Source organism: Mytilus californianus, unplaced genomic scaffold (genome assembly GCF_021869535.1).
Source record: "Mytilus californianus isolate M0D057914Y unplaced genomic scaffold, xbMytCali1.0.p SCAF_3, whole genome shotgun sequence".
NCBI lineage: Eukaryota > Metazoa > Mollusca > Bivalvia > Mytilida > Mytilidae > Mytilus > Mytilus californianus.
Window position 1 is genome coordinate 36,264,668 of NW_026262679.1, and position 21,778 is coordinate 36,286,445.

The window sequence follows — 21,778 nt, forward strand, 5'->3', positions numbered from 1 at the left end:
TTAAAAGGTCACAGTTCACTTTTGGTAAGATATGGACTTGGATTTCAACTTTACCATGAAATATCAAAAAGGCCACAATCTTATTCTTAAATTAATCTATTTCAAAAGCCTTAATGATAGGTAAAACAGATCTCTTCATAATAGTACATTATAGGCTTTTCAGTCAGCTCATTTTGTTGATAGTTGTCAAAATACGATGATTGTTTGCATTTATGGACCTACAAGCTTTAAGAAAACCTCGGTCGAAACCTACGATCCAAAATGTGCCATGGATAATATTGAATTGTTCTGGATCAGGGATGGCGGTAAAAGTTAATTATGCTAAAAAGTGGTAAAAATTATGGAAATATTTGACCAGAACTGACGTAACAACAAATAATGCATAATTTATGGATCATTACTTGGTAATATATAATGTGAGGTGACAAAAATAAGTAGTTATTTGTATTAATAGTAGTATCAGCACCAATACTATGTTAAATTTGATACATTTTTGTCCGATTTAAAAAAAGTTAAAAATCTTACAGCCAATTTTAGACCTTCGTGAACCTACTCCTTTCTAAAACAATCGAAGAATAGATTTCTTCTACCTAATAAATTTCTATCCTTATATTTCTCATTCCTCGAAATCAAACTCTTTCCACTAAAAACTTTAAAATAATTACCTTCCAACTTGAATTTCACAAAAAGCAAAGAATATGAAGTTTTCCCGTTAAGGTCTGAATATGTCTTCCCTTACATCAAAGGTAAATCTAAATGTGTCTGTGAATTTATAATATGACCATTAAGGTCTGAATACGTTTTCCCTTGTTTAAATGTAAATCTAAAATATGTCTATGAATATTACAGATAATAAAAAAATATTGTATGTAGAAATATAAATATTTATGAAAATAAAGAGTAATGTCCGAATTTTGCAATTTGCTAGTAATAAAACTTAAAAACTTTTGAATTGCAACAGATACTGCATAAAAGTCATAGAAATTAAAAATAAAGAAATGTGATTATAATGCAAAACTCATAGGCCTAATGTAGAAAACAATATAAAATGTCAACATGTGGCACATTTACATATGATATGTAAGCACGGTCCAAAATTCAATAGTGTTAGCTGTCAAATTATGTTTTCTTTTGCGCATCTGTAGATGGTTAACAATATAATTCAATAAAAGAAAAAAAATCTCAAAGAAAAAAAAATAGACACGAGTTGATGAAGATAACTCGCCTGTTTTTTTTTCGAATTTGTTAATGTCTTGTATGCAAATTTTGGAATCTTATATATGACAGTTGTTGTCCATTCGTTTGATGTGTTTTGTCATTTGATTTTGCCATGTGATTAGGGACTTTCCGATTGAATTTTCCTCCGAGTTCAGTATTTTTGTGATTCTACTTTTTGGTAAAAAGGGAAAGTTGTTAAATTCTACTGAATTTGAATATTAAAAAATATATAGCAACAATTTATCAGTAAAATCAAAAATGTTTTTCAGCGCTATCAATCGTTGCTGATGACAGTTTTGTTACAATATCGCATTCAATGTTATTTTTGGTAAAATTTTATATCGAAGAACATATTAGACAAACATGTTTTAATTTGTATCTAGAAGAAAAAACATAGCTTTGCTTCTAATAGAATTTTTGTTCGGTTAAGAATGTCTTTCTTATTCATTTTTGCAATAATTACTTAAAGGGGCATTAGCTACGAGATATAAAAAAAAAAATATGATTTCTTTTGTTAAATCATTAATGAAAGTGAAATAGTGAAATAATAATTCGCTTTTAGAAGCCAATTTGGTTTAATTTTGTCAAAATAAGCTACGAAACATCGCTGATGAATTATTCACTTGCAAGTGAATAATTTGACCTCATTTAATCCGTATTCATGTGACCTTCCATTTAACCCTTTAGCTAGAGATGGGTTACGCAAGAATTAGACGTGTTCAGTTATTAAAAGGAAAAGAATGTCAACATTGAAAGTGAAACAAGGGTAAACCATTTGATTGACTGATTCGATCAACAAAACTCTTTCTTATACAGGTAAAAACGATGATCAACATATATTTTCAACCTATAATATGAAATCAAACAAACCTAGAAAAATCCAATTGCAAAATTTCGCTATCTATTTATATCTATATTTATGTTTGTATCGGGTTATATGACCGTCGGCAGTCTTCGGAGGTCACCTCGATGGTTAATTAGATGGCGTCTATATAGATATAAGAAGCTGTGGTATGAGTGCCAATGAGACAACTCTCCATCCAAGGCACAATTTGTAACAGTAAATCATTATAGGTCAAAGTACGGCCTTCAACACGGAGCCTTGGCTCACATCGAACAGCAAGCTATGAATAAAGGCAACAGTAGTATACCGCTGTTCGAAATTCATAAATCGATTGAGAAAAAAACAAATCCGGGTTACAAACTAAAACTGAGGGAAACACATCAAATATAAGAGGAGAACTACGACACAACAGAAACACAACATTAAAATGTAACACACACAGAAACGAACTATAATATAACAATGGCCATTTTCCTGACTTGGTACAGGACATTTTAAGAAAAAAATGGTGGGTTGAACCTGGTTTTGTGGCTAGCCAAACCTCCCGCTTTTATGGCAATGTTAAATATAACATTACATGACAGGACTATAATACAAATAAATAGGAGAACATATAGGACAGAGAGACATACGAATAATAATTTGCTAACAAAAGGTACCAGGTTTAAAACTTAATACGCAAGACGCGCGTTTCGTCCACACAAGATTAACCAGTGATGCTCAGATAAAAAAAGTACGAAAGCCAAAACAAGTACAAAGTTGAAGAGCATTGAGGACCAAAAGTTCCAAAAAGTTGTACCAAATACGGCTAAGGTTATATGTCTGGGATAAGAAAATCCTTAGTATTTAGAATAATTCATACTTTTGCAAACAGTAAATTTATAAAAATGACTATATAATAGATGTACATGATAACACCGAAGTGGTGACTAACTACAGAATAAAAAGGATACATAAAACAACTTAAACCAACACATAAAAATTCACAGCCGAGTTAGCCAAAGAGATCAACGCAAAAAAAGTGACGTCACATTTGAATTTCTGAAATTTCCCCAAAATAGGATAGAATTAGGATAGAATTCAAGATTTGGTTTATAATACTCATATAACATTTATTAATAACAATGAAAATAACAATACTAATTTATATAAAATGTGGTAGTTATTAGATAATTAATAGTATTATCTAGCTATGTCGGTGTTTCTTCTAAATCAAACTGTAAACCAAATATATCGTATAAATTAAGTTGACCCAAACTAAAATCTAATTAATGAACTGGGTGATTAATTATCTTTACCATAACACACGAATAGAACAGAAAAAAATAAGATTTACAACTACAAACGATGAGACATTTGACAAAATCCGATGAGAATAACAAATATAACATCAAAACTAAATACATGAATTTTGGATAGAAAAGTACCGTGACACGTCTTATAGCAATGCGAATTCACACTCAGCAAAACAGTCACAATCGGGAATAAGTCACGTTCGGTAATTAAAAGATCAGACGACGAAATGTCAAACCACAATCTAACACGTGGTAAAAATGTCCTTAGTTAGTTTGGACAAAGACACATCGTATGGATCGACCAATTCGTGATGGTGTTCGTAAAATTTACGGAGTGTCATTTTTAATCTGTCCTCCTCATAACTTTGTTGGAGCAGTTTCTGCGTTAGGAGCACACTCCTGTATATGAAGTCCGCATAGTGTGAACATGCAAGAGCATAACGTATCAACTGAGATATGTAAACACCATACGAAGGGGCAGAGGGTATGTTACTGCTGAGAAATGGGAAATTGATAATTGGGAAGTTGAAATCGTCCCGTTTATCATAGATTTTCTTGTGAAGTCGTCCATCTGTGTCAATATTGAGGAAAAGATCAAGGTATGAAGCAGTCCTTCTAGTATCAGTAGTATCCTTAATTTCAAGTTCACTGGGATATATGAGATGTAAGTATTGGCTGAAATGTGGGTTATTCAATGATAGGACATCATCAATATATCGGAAAGTAAAATTAAAGAATTTCGCAATTTGCTTTTTCTTTTTGTCTTTTAGATGGTTCTGAATGAATTCTGCTTCATACGAGTACAAAAACAAATCGGCCAGTAGGGGTGCACAATTAGTACCCATTGGAATACCGACTGTCTGTTGAAATATAAATCCTCCAAACTCAACAAATATATTGTCGATCAAAAAGTCCAGCATTTTGATAATATCATCTTCAGTATATTTTCTGGTAGATTCAGTGTGGTTCTTCAGAAAATATGAATTATTGTAACCCAAAACAAGAAATTTGTATCTACGATTCCCATTTTTATAGAAAAAGCTCTGTTTAATGAGATGGTGAAGTCGATCTTTCAACTGAGCATGGGGAATAGTAGTGTAAAGCGTAGAAAAATCAAAAGTCTTTATGTTGCTGCAAAATTGCAAAGATTGTGATCGTAGATTAAGCAGTAGATCTTTCGAATTTTTGAGAATCCACATCTGGTTAACACCACTGGTAGAATATATCTAATCACAATATTTTTGAAGCCCATCTTTAACTGTAGAAAGAATAGTAGTCAGTACTTTAGAAAGATGTTTAGTCGAACATTTTGATGACCCAGCTATGTATCGTTCTTTATATGGAGTTTTGTGAAGTTTTGGTATCCAGTATAATAATGGTAAATTTTCTTCGTTTTTTTTTATGTTGATACCAAAAGAAAGAAGGACAGATTTGTGATTTTGTAAAATTTCGTCCTTGGTAAATGATGTTAAAGAATATGTAGGATTACCAGTAGTTCTATTTATTCCAAGCTCTGTTGTGAGACATTGCAAATAATGGTTTTTACATATGAAGACAATATTATTGGAGGCTTTATCTGCTGGAACAACGACATATTTGTCATGCAAAGAGAATAAAGCATCCACAACATCCGGATTCTTGAAAGGGTTAGTAACTCTTGTGCTCATTGTACATCGTAGTTTTTGAATGCGCTTCTGAATGCATGATCGAATAGCTTTGATCCATTCAGACAAAGTGTCCAGTTCTCGTTCGTCTGGTTCGCGCTTTTTTTTCTTGCATAGTCCTCAACTGCATCCATCAGTAACCTGAAGTTCTTTTTCCAGTTGATGGGCTGGGGAATGCTATATTTTGGTCCCTTGGCTAACAACTCTCTTAGTTGTTCATTGGTAAAGATGCCAAGGTCGCCAGTAATAACATGACCAGCTGGACTATAATTGTATTGCGACGATGCACATGAGCAATCTGGAGGCTTGGATTTCACAACTTTGAGGTTAAAGGCCTCTAAAACCCTCTTGTGGTTGAAAATCTTGGATGCAATAGACTTGGTGTAAGTATAAGAAATAACAAGTGTAGCTTTATTTTTGAAGTAATCAGGTATAGTTTAGTGTACAGATTTCTGGTGGAAAATATTGCTAATATTTACAGCATCTAAACCTTTATTGGCGAATTTTACCTTAAAAAAATAACGTTTTTTCCTCATTTTTGGATGTATAAAGGGCCCCCAAAATGACTAGTGTGAAACCATTCAAACAGGAAAACCAACGGTCTAATCTATATAAAAAACGAGAAACGAGAAACACTTATGAACCACATCAACAAACGACAACCACTGAACATCAGGTTCCTGACTTAGGACAGGTGCAAACAAATGCAGCGGGTAGACTAAAATACACACGAAATTATCGAGCCCATGCATTGTAAATTGTTTATTTTAGACTTTTCATAAATTGGATATACGTTTTAGTATGTCATAAATCAAATATGAGAATGTGAGTCAAATCGGTGAACATGAATTTGACAGCTAATGCCCTTTAATAAATAAACAAAATAGAAACAAAATATATAAGCTGAAAAACTGTCAATCTGTTTTTTTGTGTCGATTTAAAACTTTAAAAAAGCCCCTTATATTACGTAATACATCAATGAAAGGGACCTCCTTTTTAACAGACTATTTTTTACAGGCACGTCAGTAGTTATTAGTGGCGATTTTAATAGCAATTCTCTGTAACCACAAACCAAGCTGCGGCACGCATAGTCTCAGATTTTCTTAAAATTTTGTTTGTTGGTAGCTATTGACAAACATATAAGAAATATATTGACAAAAAGTTTGTTCATGTCCCCGTTGCCATCGATACGGGTCCCCTTAGATTTTGGCTCAAAATTTTTTGAGGTAGAAAAATTATGAATTAATTACACACTTTTGCATCCACACCCATTTACATCGAAGTTATTAATGTAAACTAACATGGTTGCCTAGTAATAATTTATAACTAAAGGTTAGGGATTCAGGTTGCTAGGATAGTTGCTAATGAAACCTAAAAGTGAATTTGTTTTTATTTTGTAAAGTAAATTTGACTTTGCTATTAAAATTTCTCATAAACTATGGCAGTTAAAAGGATGAAAATCAATTGAAAAATGTTGCCCATACAATGACCTTAAGTTTGATCCATAGGTAAAAGGTTATTGATGACACTGACCAATGACCTTACGTCTTTTTATTAGATTTTGTCAGAAATGGTTACAAATATACCCATACCTTGAATAGAAAAAAATGTTCAGAACGATTATTGTTTTTATTTGGTAACAAGGTTAAATGCCAGAGGTCAAGGTCATGACATAAGTTCTTAGCAACGACCCTTACTTGATTAAAAAGCAACTCACGTTTCTCTTAAGAGCTTTATGAGATTATACAAACACTGGGCGTTCGTCATTGCCATCATGTTGTACATTGTCTGTCTAAAATATTTCCCTGTGAAACTGCATAATCAAATGTTAATAAACTTAACAGTAATAATGCGTAGCAAATATTCTGTAAAAAGCACATATGATGTTGCCACCTGATAAAGATATGAGTGGTTTAGGTAAAAATAGAACACAGAAATTAAAACGATAGTTCTTGGCTTAATTTATTGGTATATTATGGTCGGTAAGTGTTGATCTATCTTTATATTTTCAGAACAGAAATTAAATGCCAGCTTTTAGCAAATTTTACAGTTATTTTATTTGAAAACTATTTTAGATAGAAAATCACAAAAATACTTAAAATTACTTTAAACGACAATTTTTACCCAGTTTTTTGTTGGCCTGGCCTACAGGGCAAAAGTCTGGTTCTCTGAAATCACTGGGCAAATTGGCACCAAAATCATTCTTATGATAAATAGATAAAAAAAAACATCTGAAGGGACATAAATACACTATAATATAGAATAAAGAACACTGTTGAATACAAAATTGATTTTGCGTTTTTGCTTGAAATTTTATTCTTATTTTACGTAAACATACCAGGTGAATCATACAGCATCCTTGGAGCCTCGGATAGAAGGTAATTTGGCATATTTAAGTTATTTGTATTGAAAACTTTTATAGATAGATGGAAAATGTAATAGCACAAATTTCCAACAAGACTAATTAATCAACACTATTGACTCCATATAGGCGTTATGCCCTTAAATGACGACTGTTACCCGTTTTTGAGTCTTATTAAAGGTAATCTTGAATCTGCAGTAGATAAAAAAACTTTATAAAACAAAAATACTTAGCCAGACAAGATCTACAAGAAAGTCAAATCTTGCATGAATCTTCAGTCAACTTCCCTCTTCTAATGATGATTGTATCCTTTGTGTTTTGCTAAAACTTATGTATGGACGATAAAGAGAAACTGTACACAGCTTAAACAATCAGTAAAAACAAGATGTTGAAAAACTATAAAACACAGAGAGAATTCAAACTTTATATATCAAAGTCAATAAGCTATTTAGGATCTACAGATATGTCAACATGATCAAAATCAGTTTGTCTACTCCTTTAGTGAGTTATTGCCTTCGGTGACAATTTTCTCCGATTTAAGTGTTTTATAACAAAAGCAATATCAAATAGAGTAAATTGTAATAAGCAACAATGTTCAACAAAGTAAGATCTACAAATAAGGCAATTGACAATCAGGCACATTTCTCCGTTCAAAGTCATTTTTTGCCTACTTATGTCTTTTTGGCAATTATTAAAATTAAAAAAAAATGTTTTAGTAAAAGAGTAACTATAATAAGTAAGAAAGAATAGTCAGAATCAATATCTTTTTTTTCTCTCATTTAAAATAACAATATTTCTTTAATTTAGAAAAACAGAAATCTAAAAACAAATTATGGAATCGTATAAAATTTTTCGGACGGCAAATATAAAAATGACATTGATTCAATACTATCAGAGCAGTTTAAATTTTACTCCGAGTTGATTAGCACTGAGGGTTGGGACGAAAATAGCGCAGAAAAACTTATTGGATGTATTGAAAGGAAACTGACGGACGATGGTAGACAAAATATAGAACGACAAATTGACGTGAATTAACAAAGACAGTTAAAATCTTTAGAAAAAATAAGTCTCCGGAAAGGGATGGTATTATATCGGAATTTTATCAAATATACTGGGACCTAATCAAACCGGATTTCACTGAAGTAGTTAATGAAGTATTTGACGAAAATAAACTCAGTAAATCGCCATACAGGGAATGTTAACTTTACTACATAAGGGAGGGGAACAAGAATTAATTAAAAAAAACTGGAGGCCTTTAAGCTTGATGAATACGGACTATAAAATTATATCAAAGATGTTGGCAGAGCGTCTAAAACCGTTGTTAAATTAAATTATTCACCCGGATCAAAAAGGGTTTGTAAAGGGGAGAAATACAAGTTATATAAATAGACTTTTACAGGTTATTATTGAATATGTAGAAAATGAGGATATAGAGGGATTGAATCGAAATCAGCTGAAGTAAGGGGGAGTGGTCAATTTGGACCTTAATAAACATGTTTGTGCAAATTTATTTTTTAGTAAAAACAACAAGATATACCTTTAAGTCTGCTTCTATATTCAAATTGTGTTTTCCAAATTATTTTTTTAATTTTCATTTAGTTAAAATTCTTAATGTTAATGATAAAAATATTTTCATATAATTTTCTTGAGAAAAGGGTTTTTTAGCAGTTATTTATTCTGGAATTTATCAGTTGATATTTTCTCTTTGTAAAGAATAAAAAAAATTAAAAAGGCCAAATAAAATACGAATTTGAAGAGTATTGAGGACCCAAAATTCCCAAAAACGTTTTGGCAAATACAGCTATGGTGATCTAGTCCTGGTGTTGAAAATGATAATTCATGTCAACATAGAATTGCTGACTTCTAGGTTGCGTATCTTACTCAACACGGACACCTATCAAATTGGCTAGTGATCAAATCTGGATATTTGAGGCAGTATGAAATGAGATAAACCGAATTGAGAATGAACTCAAAGGAATGTAAAATGTTTAAAAACATAATGAAATAAGTCTTTGATGGTTTCGGCATCAGATCACGCTTTATAAGATGTTCGCTTCCATTTACGTAAGTGTTTAGTGTGTAGATGTTTCACTGACTAACCACATTTTCTTACTTATAAAATTACCTAACATTTCAAAAGGCAATCATATTTTCATCACACTAATAACAAACTTACCGACCATGGACACTGCATTCGTAAGGATGCATAAAATGTTGAGCTTGCAATCTGATCATGACAACATTTTCACAGTCTGTACCTGTAGTAACCAAAGGACATTTAAAGATCAGTTCTGAATTTCCTGTGTCAACTGTATGCTTTTCTTTTCCGCATAATGGACACTGTGTTATAACAATACCTTTGCTACCAATGGTTAAAGTGAATGTTTAAAGTAATATGGTGATGTAACAATTATCTGAATACGGACATAACTAGCAATAACAAAACAACAGCGTGTTGTATTTTCTTTTAATAATACAATACACTTATTGGACATGCAAATAAATGATAACAGTCGTTTTGGAGATAAAGTATTCCATAAAGTAATTGGTTTAACGATGGAACAACCGTGCCCATCTTTTCGCGTATTTCTTCCTGCACTCTTGAAAAGAAAACAATCATCAAAGATACTAGGATTATAATTTTGTACGTCAGACGTGCGTTACGTCTACAAAAGACTCATCAGTGATGGTCGAATCAAAAAGGTCAAATAAAGTACGAAGTTGAAGAGCATTCAGGTCAAAAAGCTCCGAAAGGTTTTATCAAATACAGCTATGGTAATCAGTTTTCGTTTCGGGAGTGTTAGTTTTTTGAGGTATTGTACTAAGTGGTCTTATTGTTAACTAATTGGTTTTCAAATGGTTGCTTGTCACTTTTCAAAAGATGTGAAGTAGCTGTCAGAATTTAATTTCCATTTGTTAATCGTGATTAGCCTTAGTGTTTAAGGCGGGAGATATCAACAAATTTAACCCTTCTGAAGGAAAAACTAAAAATCGAACTTCTGCATGGCATGTAGATTTAAAAAAAAATCTTATTTTCATGTGATTTCAATTGTTTTAGTAGTATACCATGCCAACGACTCTCCTTAATCCAGAAATCAGAGATATTAGGATAATAACAAACCCAGAGAACAAAAAGGTTGACAAAATAATATTTCAAGTTGATTTGCTCGTTTTGCCTTACAGTGGCTGTGGAGAAGAAAATGTTGAAGTGCCTAAAATAAAACAATAAAAAAACCTGTACAAAATATAAACATATCCCATTCGTTTCAAATTACCTGTATGGACTGATGTAGACTTTATAAATATCATAAAATATTATCGATGACACGGCCATAACTTTCTCTGATCCCGTGGACATCAATGCCATCGTTATCATTGTAATCAACATAAAAGCTCCCGTTTAACCCTTTACAGATTCCATTACAAATGGAGTGACAAAGCCTAAAAATAATGGAAAAGAGAAAAAAAGATCGCGTTAAAATGTCTATTTCTAATTTTTTATAGCAGTTAGACATGCAATCTGACAAGAAATTCTTCTATTAAACTTATCATACGGGACTAAAATCAGGGGTCCACAAGATTGTCCTATTGTCATCAACCAATTATAAAAGGAAATTCCTCAAAAGATATTGATTTGTTGAAAATTTGTCTTTCAAATCGTTACTAAAACAAAATATTCACTGTCCAACAGATTCGTGCATAGGGATACATCAGCTGTTCGGGATATTAAAACGATGTAAAGAGAGCAGAAGCTCTTCGTTAGGGATGCTTATGAGGATTCTTGTATTGCTTCATTTCAAACACATCCTGAACGACACTTTTTTCAATTGCAACCGTATTTCGTTTATTCCTATGTCCTTGTTGATTAATCAATAAATTGGTTCTTGTGATGATAATGGTAATATTTGACGCTGAAAATGAAGCGGCAACCAACAATTTATTATAATTTAATATCTTTCTCTTTTTCATTTTTCCTGTGTATTTCCAAATCACATAAGTCACAAAAATGTCTTTTATTAAGGGTAGTCAATATACAGTCAGGATTCTACTTCGTCAAAATAACTCCCCATTACGCCACCTAATTTTTATAATCGTAAAAATGGAAGCCATTGTAGTGATAACGCGCTGTCAATTAAGCTCTTGAAAACCGATAAATTTATCCACATAGTATCATAACGCTACTTATATGCCAGTTGTATTTTTAAAGACAAATGTATCTACTAGCTATTGAGCATCATTTGATGTACTTTTATGCATTTGGTCAACTTAAAACTATTGTCTAATCGGTTGTCAGGGAAAATTTTCGAAAGTTCAAAAATATGAAAAAAAATTCTAATTAAATATTTCGTGGAAGGGCAGACTAAAATTTTCAGAGGTTGAAGACTAATTACCCTTGGTAACACACACAAACAATGAAGTTTTTTTGAAGTTGTGCATTTTTAAGATCCACCAGAAAAGTTAGTCGTTAAGTACTTTTAGTAAAAATGTTGTTATTCGAACACGCCTACTCTGTTGTTATGACTCATAAGAAAGGTATTTCACTTGACCCATATATTTCATCTTTTAGTACTGTAAATATTTAATGTTTTGTATCAACCTACAGCCTAGATATATAAATATAATAGAATCTGAAGCGAGATGATGTATCAAATATTTTTCTTTTATACGTTTTCGAGACAGAATAGTCAACTCAAACACGCCTAAACATGAAAAGGTGTACTCGACTTTCTCTTTTCGATGAAATTATTGCCTATTTTCGGGATTTTTTCCCAAAAACTGTCACCGGGGGCAGAGATGCAAATTGATGTTTTAAGAAGATAAATCAATTATCTTTCCTTGGAATTTTTTTCGGCGGAATTTATGCTTATGCACAAAAAAGATCCACGAAAATTTGCACCTACCATAATCGACTGTTTTGTGAAAATTTGTTTATAATTCAAAAGTTTACAAATATCTCGAAGCTCAATTCAATAATTTAAGTAAAAACACACACACAAGATGCATAAAATCCTAAATTAGACACATTCATTAAACTTTTAAAGCCCATAGAAACAGATGTAAACAATTCAAATTTAATAACTTCGCCTTTTTTACCTTCTCTAACAAAGAGTTCTATTTCGTTTGTTTAATTTCAACTGGGTTTTCGCCTGTATAGTTTCGAGTACAGTTTTAAATAAAACGACTTCGAAATTACTGGATATACTCACAGGATTAAATATTTTAAAATAAAATTTGAGCAATCGAAACAATACTGCTGACATGTAATTGTATATTTTCCTAATACACATTTATCAGATTTTGAGATTAAAACATAATTTGGCTATCGCTATACTATTCCCAAAAGTAGCAGGTTGATTTTTTTTAAACTCGCCTATCCAAGTTGTCTTTCTACTAATGCTTTCAAATCTTGAACTTTGTAATTTATATATATTTGTCAGGAAATGAAGATAAAACGAAACACAACATAACTGTGAGTAAAATTACATCTGCATTGTCTATTTCCTTGTTGAATCCTCTTAAGCAGATCACAGTTATGTGTTCGAGAATTTGCGAGCATTAATACGACGCGTCTCCCGTAGACCAAGTTGGCAACCATAAAAAAAAATATGATGGTCATAAATATTCTAATACAATAATGTTATTTCACATTCTATACTTATGAGAGAACACCGTCGAATCCGACACTTTTAAATCCTTTACATGACCGATACGATATGTCTCTCAATTCACTAGCGACATATTTTGTGGTGTTGGATATTTATATACCAGATTAGTTGTCTGATCTTTAATTTATTCTATTATGGCCTATTCCAAATTATGCCATTTTGGCTGAGTGTGGATTACCATATCAAGTAATGCAGACATACATATCAGGAGACGCTTACCTTGTCGATGCTTTCGGACTCGCTTTTTTTGGAGTTCATGCGATTCCCTCGTTTTTGTTTGTGACATTGAGTTGACTAAATTGTATCTTCTTAATCGATTAATGAGATTTGAACATCGATAAACTACTGTTTCCCTAATATACCCCTTAGTTATAAACGAATAACATTAGAAACATTGTTGTCGAGTTCTACTTATAGATATTTGACACCAGATGCATGGTTGTTTTAAAGTTTTGAAAACTATACATTTAAATTCAAACTAACCATTTACTCACCAGAATCTACATCAAAAGAGCTCAACAGATAAGTTCAATTCTGATAGCTCATGGACATGTATAAGGTAGATGATGCAATGGTAATCGTTAATGGAATAGCAAACCACAGGTAGGCAGCGATAAAAAAGCCTGCAACGCCCTGAGCAGGCTTAGCTGCAATTCGACTTCGCCAATGAGCTTGGTTACAAAAACTCAACAATGTTGCCATAAGAAACACCACTACTCCATATATCACACCTCCTCGAGATCGAAATGTCATAAATGAGTTTTCATAATACCATCTGGAGCGTGCATACATTTCATGGCCATGTACATATTTTCCTTCTTTGTGAAAATGTTGTCAGTCTCTTTATATGTTACGTGTACAATAAAAACTAGTACACTGACAAATGTTAAAGCCGTGTTAAAATATGATATATAGAAGGTAGTTCCATGTCCACCAATAAGATAGTAAGAACCAAATAGGAAAGCCAACAAAAGAAGAATCATTTCGTCTGAAATATAAAGGCAACAGTAGTATACCGCTAAAACATCCTTTACTAGAACATTACTAGCGGCTTTAGCTGCTAAAATAAGCGCCATCACTGTTATCATATTGGCAAATAGTGCAATACAGCAAAACACAATGTGTGCTCCTTTTCCAAAGCGTCCGTTAATAATCTAAAATTTAAAAATGTAATGTTGATAAAGCAAATTTAGTTCATCCTGTTGAAAGTCATGGAAACTTGTAAGCATTGTTGCCATAGTTGATATCGCAATATTACTTTCAATAAAGCTTCTGTCGATAATGTTGAAGTCTCTGTTGATTTCTGTCTTGTTTGACATGTTGGTTGGGCTATTATCTTACATTCAAATGTTTAGATTTGAGCGTTTCTTGATGAAGGTAAATCCAGAAAAGCGCTTCGGATGTGCGGAATTCATAAAGTGTTATTTTCATTTGAATATTTCTATTTTGACCTCTATGCCTGGAAATTATTTTTTGTATCTTTGGTAAATCGCTGTCTCGTATTCCTCATATTTTCGTGCGTTTCATAGATACACAAACAAGCTCAGGGATATCAAAAAGAATTGAACTGTCTGGACTTATATTTCAATATTTCTCTAATTTAGCGAATTTGGTGTTGGTGACCGTCTTTGTAGGTCTCGAGTTTTTTTTACATATTTTTGACACTTGTCTGTTGTTGAAGACCGTATGTTGAACTTTATTTGTCTTATTGTGGCGTTGGGTTATTGCCGTATATCATTTTCTGTATTCGTGTATATAGTTGAAGCAATAAATCAAACAGAACGACAATAACATCTTTTATCAATTTCACCCCATGATTGTTAACTTCTATCCAAACACAATATCTACAAATAAATAAATAAATAAAAAAAATGGGTAAAAAATATAGAAAACAAAAAAGAAAGGAAAAACATTTACCTGTAGAAAAGTTTTAGCTCCTGGTGCCCTTGTCTTAAGTGTTAATGAAAGGACTGGGAACATTAAATAGTTATCAAAAGTACCAGGATTATAATTTAATACGCCAGACGCGCGTTTCTTCTACATAAGACTCATCAGTAACGCTCAGATCAAAATAGTTATAAAGCCAAACAAGTACAAAGTTGAAGAGCATTGAGGACCCAAAATTCCAAAAAGTTGTGCCAAATACGGCTTAGGTAATCTATTCTTGGGATAAGAAAATCCTTAGTTTTTCGAAAAGTTCAAAGTTTTGTAACAGGAAATTTATAAAAATGACCATATAGTTGATATTCATGTCAACACCGTAGTGCTGACTACTGGGCTGTTGATACCCTCGGGGCCGAAACGTCCACCAGCAGTGGCATCGACCCAGTGGTGTAAATAGTTATCAAAAGTACCAGGATTATAATTTAATACGCCCGACGCGCGTTTCGTCTACATAAGACTCATCAGTGACGCTCAGATCAAAATAGTTATTAAGCCAAACAAGTACAAAGTTGAAGAGCATTGAGGACCCAAAATTCCAAAAAGTTGTGCAAAATACGGCTAAGGTAATCTATTCCTGGGATAAGAAAATCCTTAGTTTTTCGAAAAGTTCAAAGTTTTGTAACAGGAAATTTATAAAATGACCATATAGTTGATATTCATGTCAACACCGAAGTGCTGACTACTGGGCTGTTGATACCCTCGGGGATGAAACGTCCACCAGCAGTGGCATCGACCCAGTGGTGTAAATAGTTATCAAAAGAACCAGGATTATAATTTAATACGCCAGACGCGCGTTTCGTCTACATAAGACTCATCAGTGACGCTCAGATCAAAATAGTTATAAAGCCAAACAAGTACAACGTTGAAGAGCATTGAGGACCCAAAATTCCAAAAAGTTGTGCAAAATACGGCTAAGGTAATCTATTCCTGGGATAAGAAAAGCCTTAGTTTTTCGAAAAGTTCAAAGTTTTGTAACAGGAAATTTATAAAAATGGCCATATAGTTGATATTCATGTTAACACCAAAGTGCTGACTACTGGTCTTAAAATATCCACACACACACACAATGAATACTGCAAAAATTAATGGGCCTCCTAGTCCCTACTGAAATATTAAAAATAAATTGCGTTACGAAAGCCTTTAATGGCCATGGTCGTTATTTCGACATAAAGTGTAGTCGTTGAAAAAGGTTTTAATAAAGGTTCGAATTGTATAAGAATTATCATGTAAATGGTTTATAATTAGGAATAAGGAAATTAGACTAAGGATAAGAGTAAGTTAAAGTAATGGTTAACAACAAGGTAATATAAGGTAAAATACAAATGATATGTTTACTTAGGGTTGAGGTTCTGTTTTGAGAAAAGTAAGTTAGAGTAATGGTTAAAAACAAGTCAATAAAAGGTAAAGTACACATGTAATTTACTTGGGGTTGAGGTTCTGTTAGGATAAGAAAAATTTTTGTTTTTGTTTATTGTTTGGGTAATGATATAACATACTTCCACCCTTTGAACTAACCCAAACCCTTATTGTATGTTATCTTTACTGCAAGTTTTACCCTAACTTATTTCCATCCTTACTTTAACCCAATCAGAACTCCAACCTACACTTACTTTTGAATACTGACCTTAATACTAAACCCTAACCTTTAACGCTAGACCTTTCCTGTAAACACTGATCCTTATAAAATACTTTGTCGCTTAATAATGCCATGCTTAATCACGACATACATTCTGGAATAAACGAACTACTTTGTCGAAATATAGCAAAATGATGATGAAATAATGACAGATTCTGTCATTGTTAGGACATGATAGTCTTTCGCTCGACCCCTACCAGCTTCTGTGTGATTATTGTAGTACCTGATAGTTTAGATATTTATGAATAATTACACAATACTCTTTTGGTACCTTCGTATGTTCTAATAATGACGAATATAAAAAATAATGTGGATTCATCATTTTTCGTGGGTTACCAATTATCGTGGATTTCGTTGGTAGAGGGTAACCACGAATCTAAATTGTCAACGAAGTTCACATTTTATAAAGGTTTGTATACAGACTTTGGAAAATCCACGAAATTAAATATTAACAAAAATACAAGTTTTCCTCAATACACGAAAATTTGTATCCACGAAAATAAATGAATCCACAGTATGGCAATACGAAAATGACGCTACACACTTTGAAAACTTTGTTTTGTCCTCTTATATTTGATTATACCACAATGTTGACTGCTGTGCCCCTATTTTTGACATTTTTACTTATTATGTCTGTTAGTTTTGTTCACACCTTGTTGTCAATATAATGGAATTTTATGCGACTGTCATACAAGTGAGAGGTTTAGCTATCTATAAAACCAGATTTAATCCATCATTTTCTACATAAGGAAATGCCTGTACCAAGTCAGGAATGTGACAGTTGTTTTTCATTCGTTTGATGTGTTTGAGCTTTTGATTTTGCCATTTGATAAGGGACGTTCCCGTTTTGAATTTTAATTGGAGTTCGGGATTTTTGTTATTTTACTTTTTTCAGAATAAATCTTTTAAAGGCCATTTCAAGCAATATTCTAGTTTGGCATGGAAAACTGTATATAAGCCCCTGTATGATATATTTGACTTTTTGGCAAACAAAACCTTTTTCATGAATACAAAATATTGTCTTTCCATTCAAAAGTGCTTGCTCCCCTCAAATGTATCTTCCACCACTTGAGTATTTATATAATGTTTTGTAGGTTCACCAACATTTGCAGTTTAAATACATGTTGACACACAATTGAAATGTGTATTATTGACAACAGTTCTTATTGCAACTAAAAATTTAACTTCATTTTTTGTTCAAAGGAAACGATATCACGGTGTCGCCCTCCGTTCAAGTTAAAATTTTCGATTATTTATTCTGTATATAAAACCCCAAAGCTAAGTATTAATTTTTAACCCTGCATTTTTTTATTCATTTTTTTTGGTAATTAGTTGCATTATGATATAAAGTTCTAGATCGAGTTTGATTTTCTTTCCGGTAATCTAGATTTACGATGGTTATCAAACTTGGATCATTTGAGGTGTCAATAAAAACTGATTTTTTTTTAAATTCAAATTATTCATTCGAATGTCTTAAATCAGTCACAACGTTTAATTTTCTACACGCTACACAACTCGTGAATATTGTTAATTGATCTATTAACAGTGCTATTATGATAAGAATGGTAAATGCAGATCATAATCAAGAAAAACGCACTTTGGTAATACCTTCATTGATTCAAACAGCAAATACAAAGCAGAGAACTTATTCATGTGTTTTCCTCGAAATTGATACAGACGGATAACTTCCAATTTCTCAGTAGTAACATACTGTCTGGCCCATCGTATGGTGTTTACAAATCTCAATTGATACATTTCGCGCATGCATGTTCACATAGTACGGGCATAATTTAGAGATGGTCTGTATATTAATTTAGGAATCATTTAGATGTTTGGCTATCCGTGTATACACATTTCTTTAGCTGTTGAAATTAAGAGTTATTCTTACCTTACTCATGATCGTAGCACTTTGTAGGAAGTCAGCCGGCCATTACATCTGTGAGGTCACTGTGACAGCTGTAAGACCTGAGGTCACTTTTCCACCGGCATCAAAAACTGTATATACGCTGTGTGCATCACGATGAATATATCGGCGAACTGCAAAGTGGAATATCCCTAGAGTGATCGATAGACCTCCAAAACCAATGAACATTAAAAGAAGAGCTTCATGTTTTTCAAGGACTGGCGTGATACTGAAAAAAATCAACTTAATATCCGCTAAAAACGTTAAAAGTAATAATAAATGGAAATGTTCAAACTGCATATAGTCACATAGTCTTTCAATCTTATCAAACGCTTTATTTGCTTCGGAACAAAAAAAAAGATGAATAATCTTATGTTAGCACTGACAAATAACTTTGACTTGCGACTTCTGATAGGTACATAACGATTAGATATGTCCAGCTTTGATTCCTAATCATCAGATACAAAAACTAGGTCAATTACGAAATCATTGAAAAAGATACTAGAACAGTGATGGGAAAAATGCGATTCTTATTATTTGAAAACATTTACCGCCAATCAACTGATAAACAAGAGGCTCACAAAAGCCTAAATCGCTCACCTTGAATTTGTTTTGTAGATCTAGCACCAGTTATTAGTTTGTTGTTTAATGTATATTGATTCGTGATAAAACATGTCTTTAAAATATTTTCTCTATCTTTCATAGTTTCTGCAAAAAATGGTAAAAATCATCTTCCAGGGGCAGTCACTCCTATAAACAATTAATAGACATTTGTGTCATGTTGACTTATTTGTAGGTCTTACTTTTCTTAACATTTTTGCTGTTTAAAGTTTCTGTCTATCTATCATAGTTTGTGCAAAAAACTGAAAAATATGGTAAATCATCTTCCAATGGCAATAACTCCTATAAGGATTCAATTAACAATTTCGGTCATGTTGACCTATTTGAAGGTCTTACTTTACTGAAAATGTTTGAAGTTTCTTTCAATTTATCATAGTTTTTGAAAAAAAAACTTAAACATTAAATATAAATAGCTGAACATTTTTGCTGTTTAAAATTTCTCTTTATAATTGAATTGATGTTTAGATCGAACATATTATTCAGTATTGAAGAAAATTAAAAAATTAAGAAAAAAGGTTTCATCTTCACCAGGTTTAACAGGGACGCTCAAATCAAAACAGTTAGAAGGCTAAATCGATAACAAAGTTCAAAAGCATTGAAAATTAAAACTTTAAAAAAAGTTTTGCCATCAATGTATATGAGCAGAAAAAACAATTTTAATTTGAACATTAAAATTTTCTCCAGTTTACACTAGGATTGATAGTGACATCTGAGCTTGCAGTTCATCTACACAAACTTTAACAGAGATATTAAGAGTGTTGATAATTATACATGGGTTGATTTGGCACAATGCTGAATCTTAACCTGCAATATGATTGAAAGATCGATTAGAGTGCTTCCTTAACTAGAACTGTATGACACAGAGTGCTGACAGTTTACTAGCACTATGATTATTAAAGAATTAAGATTGCTGACAGCTTTTACACTATTGTATTTCGTGTTATAAAGAATCTAACAAATTAATAGAGACGTTAAAGTACTAATAATTTACTCACTTTGACTGTTTTTTGTGGATGAGTGACGTCACAAGACGAGTTACTGGCACAAGTATTTCGTGCCAGGAACACAAGAAGAATTACCAATTTCATTTCTATATCTAAAATAGAATAATATTTTACTTCTCTACAATTCTTGTAAACAAATTGAAATCAATGTTCTTCACCTTACTTTTATCTTTTGCTCGTTTAAAAACAAAATATTTGGTAGTTATAGCGCACTTACCTGTTGAAAAATGAGTGAATGATCAGGACAAAAATGTTGATTTAATATACCTGTACAATCATACTTTATCGTCGCGCTTTGAAGTTGTATAATATTGATTTTTTTTGTCAAACAGAAAGCTTAAAAATATTGGAAACAAAACTCTCTCAAAAAAAGAATAGAAAATGAGAGACTAAAGACACCATATGGACATTCAAACTCATAAGTCGAAAATAAACCGACAACGCCATGGCTAAAAAAGAAAAAGACAAACAGACAAACAATAGTACATAAAACACAACATAGAAAACTAAAGACTGAGCAACACGAACCCAAACAAAAACTGGGGGTGATAGCTGCTTCGGAAGGGTAAGCAGATCCTGCTCCACATGTGGCACCCATCTTGTTGCTCATGTTAGAACAAACCCGGCGATAAGTCCAATTCGGTAGGCCACATTCGAGGAAAACCGGACGGGATTGAAGTTACGACAATTGGAAAGTTGTCATCTGTGAAACGGATATTCCATAACGGTCAACCAACTCGTGATGGCGTCAGTAAAATTTATGAAGGGAAGATTTCAACTCTTGGTTTAATAGCTTCCTTGTGAGCAGCAATCATATATCAAGGAAATCATGATAGGAAATACAAGCCCTGGAATATCGTATATAACTTGGAGATATATACTCCGTATGCAGGCGCTGCTGGAATGTTGCTACATAGAAATGGACAGTTCACAATTGGGAAGCTGAAATCATCCCTTTCGTCGTAAAGTTTTGTTTTTTCAACCGACCTTTATTGTCAATTTCTAGATGTAAGTCAATATATGAGGCATATGAATAAAGGAACAAGTCGGCAAGAAGAGGAGCACAGTTGGTTCCCATGGGAACGCTGATTGTTTGTTGAAACGTCCTCCAAACGTAACAAAAATGTTGTCAAGCAAGAAATCAAGCATCTTGATAATATCAGTTTCAGAGAATGTTTTGTTTGAATCAGAGTGATTTTTAACAAAGTACGATTTATTAACTATATCAAAAATATATTTACTCTTTTAATAAAATTATAAAATATAAAAATCGAGAAGCGAGCATATCGAATTAGATGCCGTCGTAGCGTAAATCTTTATCTTTGTCTGGTATGCCTAAGATGTTCAAGTTCAAACCAACAACATCTGATTAAATAAATTGTATATTCCATTCTATTGTATGTATTTTTGCGTTGAATTTTAAATCTTAATGCTACCGGTGAAAAGATGTTAATATAGATAGTATTTATCTTACTGAATCTTTATGTAACTTTTAGTTCCCCACCAGTATTTTCAAATCGACTGTTTTTTTTTGTCGAGTATAAATACTATCGGACATGTACCTTGACTAAATCAAAGTCAATAACAATACGTTAGGGTCTGGATGGGGGGTGGGGGGGTT

General features: G+C 32.4%; 1 protein-coding gene across 1 annotated transcript in view; it reads right to left on the reverse strand.

The window, feature by feature from the left end:
* LOC127733469 (uncharacterized) overlaps window positions 1-21,778 on the reverse strand; it is a 77,079-nt gene that overhangs the window by 15,606 nt on the left and 39,695 nt on the right. The window lies entirely within an intron of this gene.